This window comes from Myotis nattereri, assembly GCF_964212035.1.
Source record: "Myotis nattereri genome assembly, chromosome: 12".
NCBI lineage: Eukaryota > Metazoa > Chordata > Mammalia > Chiroptera > Vespertilionidae > Myotis > Myotis nattereri.
The window spans coordinates 50,134,211-50,151,386 of NC_138087.1; the positions used below are offsets into that span (position 1 = coordinate 50,134,211).

At 42.9% G+C, this 17,176-nt stretch overlaps 1 pseudogene across 1 annotated transcript; it reads right to left on the reverse strand.

The window, feature by feature from the left end:
• Window positions 1-14,762: 14,762 nt before the first annotated feature.
• Window positions 14,763-16,945, reverse strand: LOC308528555 (oxysterol-binding protein-related protein 9-like; annotated as a pseudogene). Its single transcript has one exon. The product of its transcript is annotated as an oxysterol-binding protein-related protein 9-like (transcript).
• Between the last annotated feature and the right edge of the window lie 231 nt (window positions 16,946-17,176).

Genomic DNA, 17,176 nt, shown 5'->3' on the forward strand with positions numbered 1-17,176 from the left:
TTAACTGAAAGAAAAATTTGCCAAGAAACTCTGAAAGAGTTTTCAGATTAGTTCTGAGGCTAAGACACATGGCAAGGGAAGAGAGAGATGCTCTCTTATGCCTGAGTTCTGTTCTTTTTTAAAATTTTTCTTTTTTTTAATTGATTAAGTTATTACATATGTGTCCTTATCCCCACTTAACCCCCTTCACCCCACTCATGCCCTCATCCCCCTATTGTCTATTGTGTCCATTGGTTAGGCCTATATGCTTGCATGTAAGTCCTTTGGTTGATCTCTCCCCTTTACCCCCACCCTCCCCTACCTTCCCTCTGAGGTTTGACAGTCTGATCGATGCTTCTCTGTCTCTGGATCTGTTTTTGTTCATCAGTTTATGTTGTTCATTATAATCCATAAATGAGTGAGATCATGTGATATTTAACTTTCTCTGACTGGCTTATTTTACTTAGCATAATTCTCTCCAGTTGCATTCATGCTGTTGCAAATGGTAAGAATGCCTTCTTTTTTTACTGCAGTGTAGTATTCCATTGTGTAGATGTACCACAGTTTTTTAATCCACTCATCTACTGATGGGCACTTAGGCTGTTTCCAAATTTTAGCTATGGTGAATTGTGCTGCTATCAAAATAGGGGTGCATATATCCTTTCTAATTGGTGTTTCTAGTTCCTTGGGATATTTTCCTAGAAGTGGGATAACTGGGTCAAATGGGAGTTCCATTTTTAGTTTTTTGAGGAAGCTCCATATTGTTCTCCACAGTGGCTGCACCAGCCTGCATTCCTACCAGCAGTGCATGAGAGTTCCTTTTTCTCCACATCCTCACCAGCACTTGTTGTTTGTTGATTTGTTGATGATAGCCATTCTGACAGGTGTGAAATGGTACTGCATTGTCATTTTGATTTGCATCTCTCGGATGATTAGTGACTTTGAACATGTTTTCATGTCTTTTGGCTTTTCTTCTGTCTTCTTCTGAAAAGTATCTATTTAGGTCCGTTGCCAATTTTTTGATTGGATTTTTTATCTTCCTTTTGTAAAGTTGTATGAGTTCCCTGTAAATTTTAGAGATTAAACCCTGATCAGTGATAACATTTGCAAATATGTTCTCCCATGCAGTGGGCTTTCTTGTTGTTTTGTTGATGGTTTCCTTTGCTTGTGCAAAAGCTTTTTATTTTGATGTAGTCCCATTTGTTTATTTTCTTTTTAGTTTCCATTGCCCTTAGAGCAGTATCAGTGAAGAAATTGCTTCAGCATATGTCTGAGATTTTGCTGCCTGTGGATTCCTCTAGTATTTTTATAGTTTCCCATCTTACATTTAAGTCCTTTATCCATTTTGAGTTTATTTTTGTGTATGGTGTAAGTTGGTGATCTAGTTTCATTTTTTTGCATGTACCTGTCCAATTTTCCCAACACCATTTATTGAAGAGGCTGTCATGACTCCATTGTATATTCATGCCTCCTTTGTCAAACCTTCAAGGAAGAACTAAAACCTATCCTCCTCAGACTATTCCAAAAAAATCAAGAGGAAGGAACACTTCCAAGCACATTCTATGAAGCCAGCATCAACCTAATACCAAAACCAGAAAAAGACAACACAATGAAAGAGAATTACAGGCCAATATCCCTCATGAACATAGATGCCGAAATCCTCAACAAAATTCTAGCAAATTGGATCCAGCAGTACATCAGAAAAATCATACACCACGACCAAGTAGGATTTATCCCGGGGATGCAAGGATGGTACAATATCTGCAAATCAATAAACATGGTACATCAAATAAACACATTGAGAGATAAGAATCACATAGTCATATCAATTGACCCAGAAAAAGCATTTGACACAATCCAACACCCTTTCTTGATAAAAACTCTCAGCAAGGTGGGAATAGAAGGATCATACCTCAACATGATAAAAGCCATATATGACAAACCCACAGCCAACATACTCAATGGGCAAAAACTAAAACCATTTCCCCTAAGAACAGGAACAAGACAGAGATGCCCACTCTCACCACTCCGGTTCAACATAGTACTGGAAGTACTAGCCATTGTGATCAGAGAAGAAGAAGAAATAAAAGGCATCCAAATTGGAAAAGAACACGTAAAACTGTCCTTATTTGCAGATGACATGATACTGGACATAGAAAACCCTAAAGACTCCATCAAAAAATTATTAGACTTAATAAATGAATTCAGCAATGTAGCAGGATACAAAATTAACATCAAGAAATCTATGGCATTTCTATACACCAATAATGAACTTACACATAGCGCTAAGAGCGGGAGCAAACATATGCCATATACGCCAGGTTCCTTGAAACATACGCTGTGCAGATGTTTCTTCCCTGCAGCGACTGTGTCAAGCAGCAAGGGTGGACCGGCTTCCGACACAAATGCTCCAGAGAAGGACAGCTTTGCAGTTTCTTGTATACATTTGAAATTAAATAGTGAACATAAGGGAGGTTACATGAAGGTGGGAGAAGGCAAGGGGTGGGGTTAGATTTATAGGATAGTTAACAAGACTATGCAGTCTCTTGGAGTTGATTATTTCAAAGGTGTGTTGATATAGATGCAATGAACTGGGCTTGCTTAAGGCAAAGGTAAATTTTTTTACTAAAAAAGTTATATACCTGGGGCATGGTTATCACCATGACCTGACCATTAAGAAATTTATGGTCAAATTGTTGTGGGAATGGCACCAGGTGTCTGACCCATGGGGTCAGACCAAACCTGGGTTTAGCAACCTTGGTACTTGGGTTGTGGCCAGGAAAGAATTCAGAGGAAGACCCAAAACTATAAGACAACATTTATTGTGTAAATCCCAGAGGTAGGAAAAAGTAATTCCTAGAAGAAATGGGCTTTGGAAACAAGTTTTAGAGATAAAAGAAGGGCCCTTGGAGCTTGGGAGTGGGGAAGCTAATGACAATGTGCCTGGTATAGGAAGGGTGTGCTTCCTGGAGGGAGAGCCCCCTGGGTACTCCATCCTAAGGGTGGAGACTTTAGGGGAGGTCCCAGGAAAAGATCTTAATAGAATAGTTAGAAATGTTCCAAGTGTGTCCATTCAGGGTTGTGGTCTCCACTGATTGATTGGCCGGCACCAGGGTAGGGGGTCATTGTTCGATGTGGCTGGTTGTGACGTCAGCGGTGGTTGGTTTTGTTGCTTCACTGGCCCTGGCACTGAAAATACAACTGAGGCCTAGATGTTATCTCTAGGGAGGAAAGGTCAGGAATATGCTAGGGGAGAAAAAGTCACGTTGGTGGCAAGATCCCACCCTACAATGATTGTCCATTGCTAGGCACCTGGGGCTTTCCATCCTGGTGACCTTCTGTACCTGGCCTATTGTCCTTGCTCTGCTCATGTGTGTCTAAACTGCCTACAGTAAGATCACTCCATGAGGTTACTTTCTGTAGAACCCCCTTTTCATCCACACATTCATTCATTTTATGAATACTTGTTAAGCACTTACCACGTGACAGATGTTGAGCAACATGTTGGGAATGCACAGATAAATAAAAAGAGTTGTCCCTATCCTGAAAAGGAATGGGAAAGGTGGATGTACAAAAGATATAATGTAATGATGTACACTAAGTACTGAACAAGAGTTTAAAATGTTCTGAAAGTAATTGTTGGGGTTGGATCACGAGAGACATTTTTGCAAATGCTGTCTCCACTCCCATATAATTTTGTTTCATTCATTCAACAATCTTTATTGCATGTCTATTATGGGCCAGGTACAAGGAACAGGACAATTTCTGCTCTTGGAGAGGTTTCAATAGAGAGAGTTAGACAGTGCAATGATCAATCAATACATGAACAAGAAAAAATAGCAGGTAGTAATAAGTGCTAGGTATAAAATAGAAATAGGAAGGGAAGGCCTCTCTGAAGAGGTCACATTGCAGCTCACATCTGAATTAAGAGCCAGCCGGCAAACATGGAGGGAGTGAAGTGGGGAGGTGGAGAAGGGGATGAGGTGGGTTTGGGTAGATGGGAGGGCATAGAGAACATTCTAGGCAGAGGACACGCTGGTTGCAGACACTCTAAGGTGGGCCTGAGCTTAGCTGGTGGAAAACAAAGGCTGGAGCACAGTGAGGGAGGGGAAATCAGCAATGCAGTGGAAAAGGAAATCAGCCAGATCCTAGAGGAGCGTTAAAGAGTTCTGTTTTATTCTGTGTGGTGGGAACCTACTGGAGGATTTTTAGGTGGGGAGTGGATGAGATTCGATTTACATTTCCAAATAACATTCTAGGGGCTTTTTAGAGAACGGATTGGGGTTGGAAGCAGGAAGAGCACCAGAAGCCTTTTCTAACAGCCCAAGACTAGGGACGGAGCAGTGTACATGGCAGTAGTAGCAGCATCAAGAGGCAAGAGGATCTGGGTACTTTGTGGTGGAGAAGGTAAGACCTACTGTTGGAGCAGATGTGGGCTGTGAAGTAAAGACAAGCATCAAGGCTGACTCTGATCCCAAAAGCTCTTCTAATCAAACTCCTAACTTCTTGAATGTTTGTATCCCTCTTTTTCCCGCCCCACTCTCTCCGATCTTACTATCTCTCTCCTCGAGCCCTGTTAGAAGCTGTCAGCTAATTTTTCTGGGCCTCTAGACTGTCCTCTCTTCTTCCATTCATCTCCACATTGCTGACTAAATGGTTTTTTTCAAACAGTGATTTTTTCTAAGCATAGCTAATCGTATCACCCTCATCGTGAAAATTATTGAGTTCCTAAATGCTTTAGACCAAAAACCAAATTCCTTAGGGATTGAGAAAGGAATTACAATGCTAGGTACTTTCCCCACCCGGAACCCCGTTTAATCCCTCCTGGAATCCCATGAGGAAGTGATTATCCCTATTTAATGGGAAATAAACTGAAGCCAGGGGTGAAAGAATGTGCCCAGGTCACAGGGTCACCGAACTATTAAATGGCACATAAACCAGCGGCTTCTAAAAATGGCCATAACAGGGGCTGTTGTTGGGGAGTGGGGAGCCCCCCAGGGTGACATCTGAATATCCTGGGGAGTAGAGGAATTTTATTTTTTTAAATAGACTTTATTTTTAGAGCAGTTTTAGATTCACAGCAAAATTGAGTGAAAGGTACAGTGATTTCCCATACATCCCCTGTCCCTACACATGCACAGCCTCCCCATTACCTACCCCCCAGCAGACTGGTATATTTGTTGTATGTGATAAACCTCCAATAACACAGTATTATCACCCAGAGTCCACAGTTTACATTAGGGTTCACTCTTGGTGTTGTACATTCTATGGGTTTGGACAGATGTATATTGACATATAGCCATCATAAAGAGTAATTTGTTTGTTTTTTATTGTTGAGTTTTAAGAGGTGTTTTTTTTTGTGTGTGGATATTTTGAATAATAGTCCTTTATCAGGTGAGTCTTTTGCAAGTATTATCTCCCAGTCTGTGCCCTGACTGGGGATCGAACCTGCAACCTTGGCCTATCAGAATGATGCTCTAACCAACTGAGCTACCCAGCCAAGGAAGCTCGGTTTCTTTAAACTGTGTTTTCTTCTTCATAGCCAGACATGATAGAGTGGGCAAAAGGAACTGTTATAAATGACTTAGAGAAACTTGGCGGTACGGTGTGGGGCGAGGGGAAGCATTCCACTGTCCTCTGATGAGCTCTCAGTCTTTGGGTGATCCTGTGTCCCTAGACTGTGACCTTCACAGGTGCTTCTCAGGTTTCCTTCCCGTAGGTGGGACAGGATGGTTAGAACGAGCTGGGGTTATGTGTTTCCTTTCCTTCACATGCAAGGCCAGAGGGGGCTGGAGTTGGGTATTGCCCTTTCCCTGGGTCAGTTGGGCTCTGACAGAACCCCAGCAGGTTAAGCTCTGGTGAAGCAGTTTCTCCCGAGGGCACGGCCTGTTAAGAAGAACACAGTGCTCTCTTGTAGTTATAAATGGTTCCTTTCCCTCTCTCCCTGCCAGAAGCGTGAAAGGGTGAGTGTGATGGAGCAAAACCCTGATACTCATATTGAAGCCACTCCAGCTTCCAGCATTCCTGCCCCCACCAAGTGCTAGTTCCTTACCAGGATAAAGTAATCCCGTGCAATTATTTCCATTGAGGCGGAAGGTCTGTGACAACCAAATCCACTAAGTGTTCCTAGTTTTTAGTGTTAAAAGTACTGTTTAATTGGACCTTACTGTAGGGAAAGTCTGGTGATTGGAACAGGAATTTACGGCAGGATTAAGCCGTGTGGGGGTTCCAGTAGGCAGTCCTGCCACAGGTCTCACCATCTCAGAGTTGGCGGGAAGTCACAGGCTGTGACCAGGCACCACGCAAGGCCAGTGTTGTAATGTGCCCCGCGAATCACAGAAGGACGCCTCAAGAAGTTGAATTAAAGAGTCACGTTTATTGCAATCCGGGACTATGAGGGGCGATTCCCCAAATCTCATAGTGATAAGATGGCAGCAACACCAGATTTCTCTAGGCAAAGATCACAAAGGTATTGATTACATCCCAAGGTTTGGAATGAGGAAACTGATTTGCAAAAAGCAGTTTACAAAAGCAAAAGCAGCATGTTATCTAAATTATAGTTTTGGGTCTCCGGGTCACTGAATTGACAGCAACACATTTTCTAGAGCCCTCGGGTCTGGAATGAGGAACCTGGTTTGCAAAAAAGCGGTTTACAGAAGCAGAAGCAGTTTCATGTTATCTAAATTACAGTTTTTGGGTCTCCAGAACGCTGAGTCAACAGGGACATGTTAACTGGAGCTCTCTGACCTTGAATAATTGTGCTGTTCTTCCCAGGTAAAGGAAAATGTGCTTTCTAAGACCAGTATGACCACAACCAATGGGGTAGTCACAGTACAATCCATAGGGTATTCAATCGAATGGGGTGATTTATATAATTCAGAAAATCAAAATAACTCTTCTATTGTTAAACAAAGCAAATAAGTACAGAAGCCAAACAGCAGTGTTAAAGTTAAACTATAGTTTCTACCTGAGATGACTGCTACCATACTTCACTGGTAGTCTCTTTCCTCCTGCATTCCTGGAGAACTGTGCTTTTAAGCGAAACCAGACTTCTTCAACTTTGGCATCAGTGAAAGTCTGGGCTGGGGAATTGTGCGGTGGGGCTGTCCTGTGCATTGTCCCCTGCTGACAGCATCCCTGGCCCCTCTCCTCTGGATGCCAGTAATGCCTCCTCTGTCCCACCTCGTGACAACAGGAATATCTCCAGACATTGCCAAGTGCCCCTGCCCAGGTCAATCACACCTGATTGAGGACCACTGCGGTAAACAGACTCAAGATTCAACAGCAGCGTATGGAATTTTGTTTTTAATTTTATTACTGGGAAAACTGCTAGCTGGAGCATCTTTTGTGCTATTTGTTGGTAATTCCACTTTTTTACTTTTATTTATTTCTCTCTCCCCTTTGTAGACAAAAGGGGCTACTTGCTAACCTGACAAGCTAAGGGAAGGCCTGCACGGCAGTCTAGCAAACTCAGAGACCTAAAGTAACCACAGGGATAGTCTGAAATCAAAACTTGAACTAAAAGCAGTTATTGTGGGTAGTCACGTCCTAGGCTGGTATTTTCCTTGACAAGGTCAATCTTTATTACCTAAGCTTAAAGTCTTTTTACATCTACAATAACATACACAACATATCTAGATAACATATCATTGAAATGTCAGGGTGACTTGTAACTTCCCTTTTTTTTCTGGACCCCTCAGGGCACAACCAAATGCCCTGGGCACCAGGACAGATACCACAAATTCCTTCATTATTATTGTTATCATGTTAATTGTTGCCTGTTAACTATCCCGTACCCACCTAAGTAAAAGAAGTATGTGTATATCATTTTACTTTTTACCCAATCCCAGAGGTTTCCCTGCTTTGCTTTCGTCCGCCTTTCTAATCTATCACCAATGGATTTCATGTAACCCACTTACATCTCCTCTTTTGATTGAAATGTATAAAAATAGGTGGAAAAAACCACCATTCTCTGGAGCATTATCCCAATCTGTTGAGATTCTGCTTCCTGGCAATTGTTAGCAGTTTGGCTCAAATAAACTCACAAAAATTCTTTACAGGTTTGAATGGATTTCCATTAACACTTTCTAGGTTCTTTGGTTGACCTAATAATTAAATTGATACAAGACAGCTTAACAGAAGAAAAACAATTTTAATTTTAGACCATCGTTGTTCATCCTATCCTGATGATATTTTTCCATTGATTTTTAGAAATAGTGGAAGGGTTGGGGAGAGACAGCCCCTTCCCCTTCCCTCCTGGGAGCCTACCAGGTATCCATATCACCCCCAGACAGGCTTAGGCAGAGGTTAAACTTCCCCCAAACCTTTCTGGCCATTACAGGAGAAAAGATGACATTGACCCAGTGGGGGCTAGGACCTGCCCAGGGCATGCCAGCACCTTTGAGTTTTTCATGAGCCATGGGATCCCTCTTTCCCTCTGATGGAAGCAGCTGGGATCCACATGATGGGTTAGTCTCTCTGCTTGACATCAGGGGCTTCAGAAAGTATTTCCAAAATATCTCCAGAAGCAAGTTACTTGGGAAGGATGACCCAACCCACTACGGAGAAGCATGCCCCTTAGCCCTAACCTGGTCTTGGTGGGAAGGAGGGTGGGCCAGGCACAGCTGTGGAGGAAATTGCGTTACAACTGCAGCGTGTTGATGGGAAACAGAGGGTGCGGGATGGGAGGGTCCCTGCTGAAAACGAATGCCGCGGGGCTGTGCCTGGTTTCTGTTATACAGGTGATGTTGCAGATACGTGTACGCAGATTCATGCGTAGTTAATGTTTCGTTGTATGAAGATAAGGGGTTTGCTTTTGGAGATTATTGCATCATAGATAATCCTCTTGTCTGAACTCCTCATTTACTACTGATGGGAACAGATGATGCTCTGGGATGTCAAGCCGGGTAGATGCTGAGAGAGATTGAGAACCCAGAGACGCTGTGAGACACGAAGGAGGAGCCCTGAGCAAGTCACTTCAGCAACCCGGGCCTCAGTTTCCCCATCTTACAAATGTTACGCTGGGGTTTCCCATCTCAGATACCAGCTCTCACATCCCACAGTCCTATATTTCTTCATTGTACATGCTTGGGCTTTTCCAGTTTTCTAAAACACAATGGTTTGAGATTCCTTAAAATCAAATGCTGCCAACTAGCATTACTTCCATTTTCACATAATAAAAAGTGGATAATTCTTTGATTGATTTAAAAAATGATCCGTTATATAACAAGCCAAAAAGTCAAAATGTGCAATGCAATGCACCCAATTACTTATGAAACTATCAATTAAGAAAAAAACCCCTACTAATATTTGGGTCCCTTTCTTCATGAAATAGAAATGTAAATATTTTGTCTGATAACTTTGAGTTAGTGTTGTGGTAAAAGCCAGTGTAAAGTACGGCACGTATAGTTCACCCAAATAGGTATGTAACATATATGCACATTTATATGAGTTGATAAAATATGCACAGGAAAATGCATACAATCAGTGCATGTTGGAAAGAGAGTTTCAAAGACAAGGAAGTCCTCGGGCTCTCTTATTACTCGTTTTCCCTCATGTTTTATGGCACTACAGATTCATTATCGTACACAGCATTCTTTTGTAACTTAAATCAATTGTAAAGATCTTCAGAGGAGGTTCTGTTAGTTTCCTGGACCACCCAGTTCAGGACTGTAACGATTTTGCCCATTAAAAGGTCTTCTTTGTGTCCATCTGCCTAAATTTCTCACGCTGCAGGGTCACCTGGACTGTTAGGGCAGCTGAGGCTAATTTGGCCCGGCTCACTGCACGGGCTGGTGCTCAGGGCTGCTGAGGACCAGGAAGGCCTTAAGACTGCAGCATCCAGCAGCAGGCCTTGGATGCCGAGGAATCAGCCCGATTTCCAGAAAACTGTGGGAGGAAGGTCAGTACCAAGCATATGGGAATAGGGGGCGATGCTGGTGAGACGGAGGGCATGGCTGAAGACCATGTAGAGACCCCCAACTAAGCCTTTGGTTGGATCCACAGGAGCCCAGAAGGCAACCACTGTGTGACTTTAGGAAGTCCTCTCCCTCTCTCCGATTTCTCATCTGTAAGATGACAAAGTTGGGGTAGGGCGTTTCTAAGAGTTGTTCCACGATGGGTGATCTGAGTTGATTTTGTGGGGGCTGGGATGGGCATTTGGTTAAAATCGTGCCTTTTTTCTATTATCTGCTGGTTTCTCCTGCTCTATCTGTGAGAGATGGGATTTTAGCTATTGACTGTGCATGAGCTATAAGGAGGTGAAGAAACCAAGGCATAGACAAGGCTCATGGTTATTTAGAGTGTCTTCAATGCACCATGGATATAGCAGTGAACGCACAGGCAAGCATGCTGGCATTGGTGCTGAAGGAGTGCGTATGTGTGTGTGTGTGTGTGTGTGTGTGTGTGTGTGTGTGCGTGCGTGTGCCTGTGCTGGCATGCTTGCTCAGAGTACGTCCGCAGGCTAAGCAAGAAATCCTCAGTAATACCTCTGAGGCCAAGAGCGAGGAGATTAACGTTCCATTGCGGAGCATTTGGAACGAATGAGCTTTGTATCAGGTGCATGTACTTCCATGAATACAAATAGCATAGTTTTAAGAAGGCAAGAGCCGTGCACACCTGCTGCTCCATCCTGCCCTCTGTGTTTAACCCGGTGAAAGCAGAGCTGTGATGACCGAGAGCAGCCACGTGGTGGCAGTGTTTCACTTTGATCAGCCCAAGTAACCATGCGCTTGGTTTTAATGAATTTCCCACTGCGGATTTCAGGGCCCCTCCCTCTAGGTTCAATATGGGCTTCAAGTTAAGACGCAAAATAGGATCCTGAGTAGAAAATAACGGCTGTAACAGATATCCTCTGGCTCCTCCCTGTCTTCTCTATTAGAACATCTCCCCGCCGAGAGCTCCTTAGCTGCGGCAAGGGGTCATTATTATAAAGACGGAATCAGAGAGCTCAGCGGGGACATAGGGCGGGGAAGCAAAAAGGGAGGTTGCATCAACCAGGCAAGGGTGCTGGGGAAGGTTCTGGACCTCCAGAACCGAAGATAATGACTGGCTTTTTTTCTTCCACCTGCCAGCTGGAGCCCCGAGGGCCTTTTCTTTCTGAGGGGTCTCTCAGGTGGGCAACATCTTCCACAAAAGACTCGCAGAGGGCGTGGTTGTGAAAAGTGAGGGGAAGTCGCGGGGGAGATGACCTTGGGCAGGTGACAGGACTCTTCTAGGCCAAATTCCTCTTCGGTGAAATTGGGATGCTGATCCACTTTGGAGGATCCAGGGGCTCCAGTTCAGGGCTGCCCTACTTTCACTGGGTAAATCAATGAAACATCCAGACCCCCGGGGGCGCTGCCCCGGCTGGGTCTGCTCTGTGGGTCGGGTTGGATCCCTGGAGTTCGCATGTGTAACATGCTCCCAGGAGAATGCTTGGGGGCGCAGTCCAATGTCTGGGAATGCTTTTTTTTTGGTTCCTTCCAGTGAGAAACTGTGATTGTGGAAGTGATAACCGTGTGTGAAGCAATGCCTTGGAATCTACTCCTTTAAGCAACTGAGATCTGTCTGCATTCGTTTCCTCGAGCTGCTGTAGGGCCTTCTGGGGGCAGGAAGCGGCTTCCACGCCTGGTGAGGCCCGTTCTTCCTCCAGTCCAGGCTTTACCACTGACGAGGGTGGTGGGCCTCACCTCATAACCACAGGATCTCAGCTTTAGATTTTTAAATTCTTTTTATTATGAAAAAATGTATGTACAAAAGTAAAGAGAATAGCATTATGAGTCCTTATTCCCTAGATTTGGTAATAATTACAGTTTCGCTATAGTTGTTTCACCTACTCACACTTTTTTTTGGGTTTGTCTCCCATAAGATATTTTCAAGCAAAATCCAAGCATCTGGTCATTTCTCCCCAATACGAAGCATTTTCTTCTTAATTTCTATGCTATTGCTACATGTTAATAATAAACTTCTAGGTATTATCTAATTCCTGGTCCATACTCAAATTTCTCCACTATTGTCTCAAAAATGACTTTTTACCTTTAGCTTGAGGTCTAGACTTTGATGTCTTAATCTCATATCTTCTAACACATGCAGTTGCAGGAGTTGATGGGCTCCTTAAAATACAGTACAACTTTCTAGTCCCAGACACACCCAGAGCCCCAGTGAAGTAGAGATTCTCACAGGTTCAGAGTTGGAGGGGCCTTGGAGATCACTCAGCTCCCTCCTCCCCAGTGCTGGGGCCCTTCACAGGGCAAGGCTTGTGGTTCATTCAGTGATCCCTCAAACTCTTTTTGGGTCCCCCATGGAGAGAGTGTGGATTTGGAATAGAAGAGACTCACTGGTTATTTGACTGAGTGAATTACTTGCCTTCTTTGAGGCCAGGACACGCTAGCATTGAAAGGTAGAGTAGAAGTTTGCTTGGCAGATCTCCATTTAACCATCTCTCCAGCTTGGCCCACCTGTGAGCTGACAGGTGTCCATGGCATACTGTTCAGGCGTGGCTGGAGATGTTCATGGAATTACCCAGGGACACATCCAGCAGTTGAGGGGCAGGCCTTCCCACAGGCTGTCATATTCTCTCTCAAACTAGTCCATGCCAGCTCTACTAGATACTATATTCACATAATCGAATCTAACATTATGTAAATTGAGGAAATATGGATGTCAAAGAAAACAGTTATTTCCATCTGCTCTGAAATGGTTGAATGCAAAGTAAAGACAGAACAGGTGACTTGATAAAAAACTGATTCCCTCCCCCCAATTTTATTGAGATGTAGTTAACATATACCAGTGTGTAAGTTTAAGGTGCACACATGATGATTTGCTATATGTACATATATGAAATGATTATCACAATTAGGTAGTTAATGCACCCATCAACTCATGTAGTTACGATTTTGTTTTGTGGTGAGAACTCTCTTAGCAACTTTCAAATACACAAGATAGTCTTTTAAAATTTTTTATTCTTTATTGATTAAGGTATTACATATGTCTCCTTTTCCCCCCATTGGCAACCCCCCTCAGCACATGCCCTCACCCATCTTGTGTCTGTGTCCATTGATTATGCTTATATGCATGCATACAAGCCCTTTGGTTGACCTCTACATCTTCCTGCCTTCCCTCTGAGGTTTGACAGTCTGTTCAATGCTTCTCTGTCTCTGAATCTATTTTTGTTCATCAGTTTATGTTGCTTATTATATTCCACAAATGAGTGAGATCATGTAATATTTATCTTTCTCTGACTGGCTTATTTCACTTTGCATAATGCTCTCCAGTTCCATCCATGCTATTGCAAATTGCGAATGATAAGAATTCCTTTTTTTTTTTTTTTTTTTTTTTTACCGCAGTGTAGTATTCCACTGTGTAAATGTAGCACAGTTTTTTAATCCACTCATCTGCTGAAGGGCATTTAGGCTGTTTACAAATCTTAGCTATGGTGAATTTGCTGCTGTGAACATAGGGGTGCATATATCCTTTCTGATTGGTATTTCTGATTTCTTGGGATATATTCCTAGAAGTGGGATTATTGGGTCAAATGGAAGTTCCATTTTTAATTTTTTGAGGAAACTCCATACTGTTCTCCACAGTGGCTGCCCCAGACTACATACCCACCAGCAGTGCACAAGGGTTTCTTTTTCTCCACATCCTCACCAGCACTTGTCGTTTGTTGATTTGTTGATGATACCATTCTGATAGGTGTGAGATGGTATCTCATTGTCATTTTGATTTGCATCTCTCGGATGATTAGTGACTTTGAGCATGTTTTCACATGTCTCTTGGCCTTCTGTATGTCCTCTTTCAAAAAGTGACAATATGGTATTATTAACTATAGTCCCCATGCTGTGCATTGCATCCCCAGGACTTAAATATGTTACAACTAGAAATTTGTACACATTGACCAACATCTCCCCATTTCTTCCACCCCCTGGCAACTACCATTCTACTTTTTGCTTCTGTGATGTCAACTTTTTAAAGATTCTACATATAAATGAGATCTCTTAGTATTTGTTTTTCCCTGCCCTACTTATTTCACTTAGTATAACACCCTCTAGGTATATCCATGTTGTCACAAATGGCAGGATTTCCTTTTTAATGGCTGAATAATATTCCATTGTACATATTATACACCACGTGTTTTTTTTTAAGGTTGTAAAAAATACTTTATGAAGCCTTAAGAAGTATTAAGTATAATTAAACTGTAACCGGAGTTAGATACAATTCCAAAATAAAAGTTATTGTAGGTGACACCATGAAATTTCCTAATACTTGATTTTAATACATTGCCCTAATTTTCTAAAACAAGCCAGAGGAACCAATATTTATACTAGATGAAATATTTATGAAAAATCTGGCATCAGGTATAATATATATTTATACATATATACATATATATATTTATATATATATATGTATATATATATTTATATATATACATATATATATATCTCCCAAGATTATATGAACTAGGAAACATGATGTATATCTCAATAGCAGTACTAGAGTACAGAGTTTGAGACTGGCATTTATAAATGCTTTTCAAAGCCTGGGGTTTGGAAAAAGAGCAGATATGATGTTTTCAAAACCTGAAGTTTTTCTCAGGACTAAAGTCAAAATTGTAACTGCCACAAAAGAGGAAAAGGAGAAGTGTTTCTCACTTTAATTGTTCGTCTGCATTGGAAATCCAGTATCCCTGAGACAGGAACCACTGCACTAAGAAGGGAGTAAGTAAGTTCTCCCAAAGGAAGACTGTTGCTTAATCACGCCCACTGCCCTGGCTATCACGTGTAAACTTTGCATTTTCCAACCTAATGCTTGGCAGCACCAAGATGTTTCAGTAATGGTTCATCGTAAACCCAACATTCTCCGTCTTCATGTCCCATTGACTTTCCTTCTCCTTCCTCTCTTGGGCTTTAGCTCTTTGTCTTTTTTCAAGACTATGCTTTCAGTTGCTAAATCACCATCTCTGATTTTTAAGTTGGAAGTAACATCCTTCCAAAGGCAGCGAGGTTCACACTCATTCTGATCTTCCAACTTTCTCACTTTCTTCTTGATTATAGGCAACTTCTTAGTATCTATAAAAATTGCATTTCCCCTTTTTGCATATTTTGCATACATGACAACATTCCATTCCCCTTTAATTGAACAGAAGGACTTCTTCTCATTTGGAGAACAAAATCTCAGCAGTAATTCTGTGCTTCTTGCCCAGAAATCTTACAAAGATTTCATGTGGACGACAGTATTTGCACGATAGCCAGTTTGGAACAATTACTATTGCATTCTCCACCTAGTTCCACCCAGGGCACTGTGAGGATAGACCTTCCATAACCACTGGGGAATGTGAAAATGTTATGGTTGTCACGGTCTAGGCATGAGACACAGCCCTGCCCTATGCTGTGGACCCCAATTGACATTCCCAGGAATTTTGATTTGGTCCAGATATGAGCACTGAATTGTATCTTCTTGTTAAAACACTCAGCATAAAAGGCTGAAATGGGTGGAGGATGGGAAACTTGCTCACACAGGAATGTTACACTGTTTTTGGAACCCCCGGGAATGGTCCTTCTGAAACTATCTCTGTGTTCTCTTCGGTATCATTTGGTAGTGTCCAGTGACACTGAAAGATCTTGCCCAAAATGGGGTTGTATGGCTTTTTGGCAACCGATCCTCTCCTTCCTGTATGAAAGGCTGCGAGGTACCATTTCACAACCCGAACCACTCCGTCTCTGGCGTCCTTTTGGTCACTAATGCTCACAAACAGGTCTGGGTGTGCAAAAACGTCTGCATACATTTCTGAAAGATCTTCTTTCAAGAATAAATGCTGGATGAACTACCTTAGTAAGATCCATTCCAAGCCTAACATGTGACAAGAAATGCATGATAACACCCTTGTGCTTTTCCACCTGCCCCGCCTCCCCTTCATCATCTCTTTCATCATAGGAACTGAGAAGGTCAGCATCACTTGTTCCATTGAACACGGAAGAATTAATGGATTCTGCGCTATCTAGAAACTTTAGGCTATTTCCTGAGCTAGTATGGGTTAAGACAGAAGCAAATCCAGAGGAATCTATTAAGCACTTTGGGGATGAGCCACTTTGATGAAATTCATCAGGGTCATAGAATTCATCTTCACCTCTAGAGTAAGAGAACTCTGGACTGTACTTGGAGACAAGCTGACATAGCTTGGAGAAGTTAGACTGCTCCTAGGTGGTGAGTGCCCCCTGCCTGTCCTATTTGGTGTTGGAGTCTGATGATGTCCCAAGGTAGCGAATGCAGGCCCAACTGGTAGGGAAGATGGATGCTGCTCTGACTTACACAACTGACGGGGTTCTGGAGGTAAGACAGTCTGAGGAGGCATTGTGTTGATCACAGGTTCCAAGGGACTAGGTTGATATATTGCCTCTCCAGGATTCATAGTACTTATAATTCCATCTGCATGATTCTCTGCATTACATCCGTCTTTAGCAATCTGTAGCAACACAGCGCAGCCTTTAATGGATTCTACCATGCTATTCGTTGTCCGAGTGTTTCCATTTTCTTTCTCTGTTCATCATCTTTGTAGTTTTGAAGTTTGTCATTAAAAATTTTTAATTGTTCTATCAAGATATGCAGGCAAGCCTCAGCCTTTGTAATTTTCTTATCAAAGTCTTGGACACTCGGAACAGATTCTGAATCCAGACCTCGACGATGAGGAGCGTGTTGAAGAACTGTTTCTTCTAAGGCACGGATCCACTTCTCTCGCTCATCAGCATCACGAGCCTGGAAATGGAAGGTTTTCTGCTCAGCAGCTATCGTGAAGTTGCTGTCGTCCTCATCGTCTAATCGCGCTTCTCCGAGTCTCACCAGCCTTGACGAGAGCCTCTCAACATTTTGCCCTTGGACGTGTAGTAGGAGAGCAGCCCTGCGTTGTAGTCCAGCATGAACCAACGTACTGCCAGCCCTTCATTATGTTAGTCCAGATGCTCAGCGGCCCATCCATGATGGACGTCATCTTGGGAGCCGCCAATGACAACAAAGGGCATGATGCCACTTGCCTATAAGGCATTAATCAAGCTGGGGCAGGGGCGGGACTGGAAAAGGGGCTGAGCTAGGGGCTGCTGCTTCAGGTGGACACACCCACTCTGGTCTCCAGCAATCATCCTCAGACATGCTTTCTTTGGTCGCCTATTGTGTGTAGAACTCCCTGCCATTGGCAACAGCATGGAGGGACCTGGAAAGCATT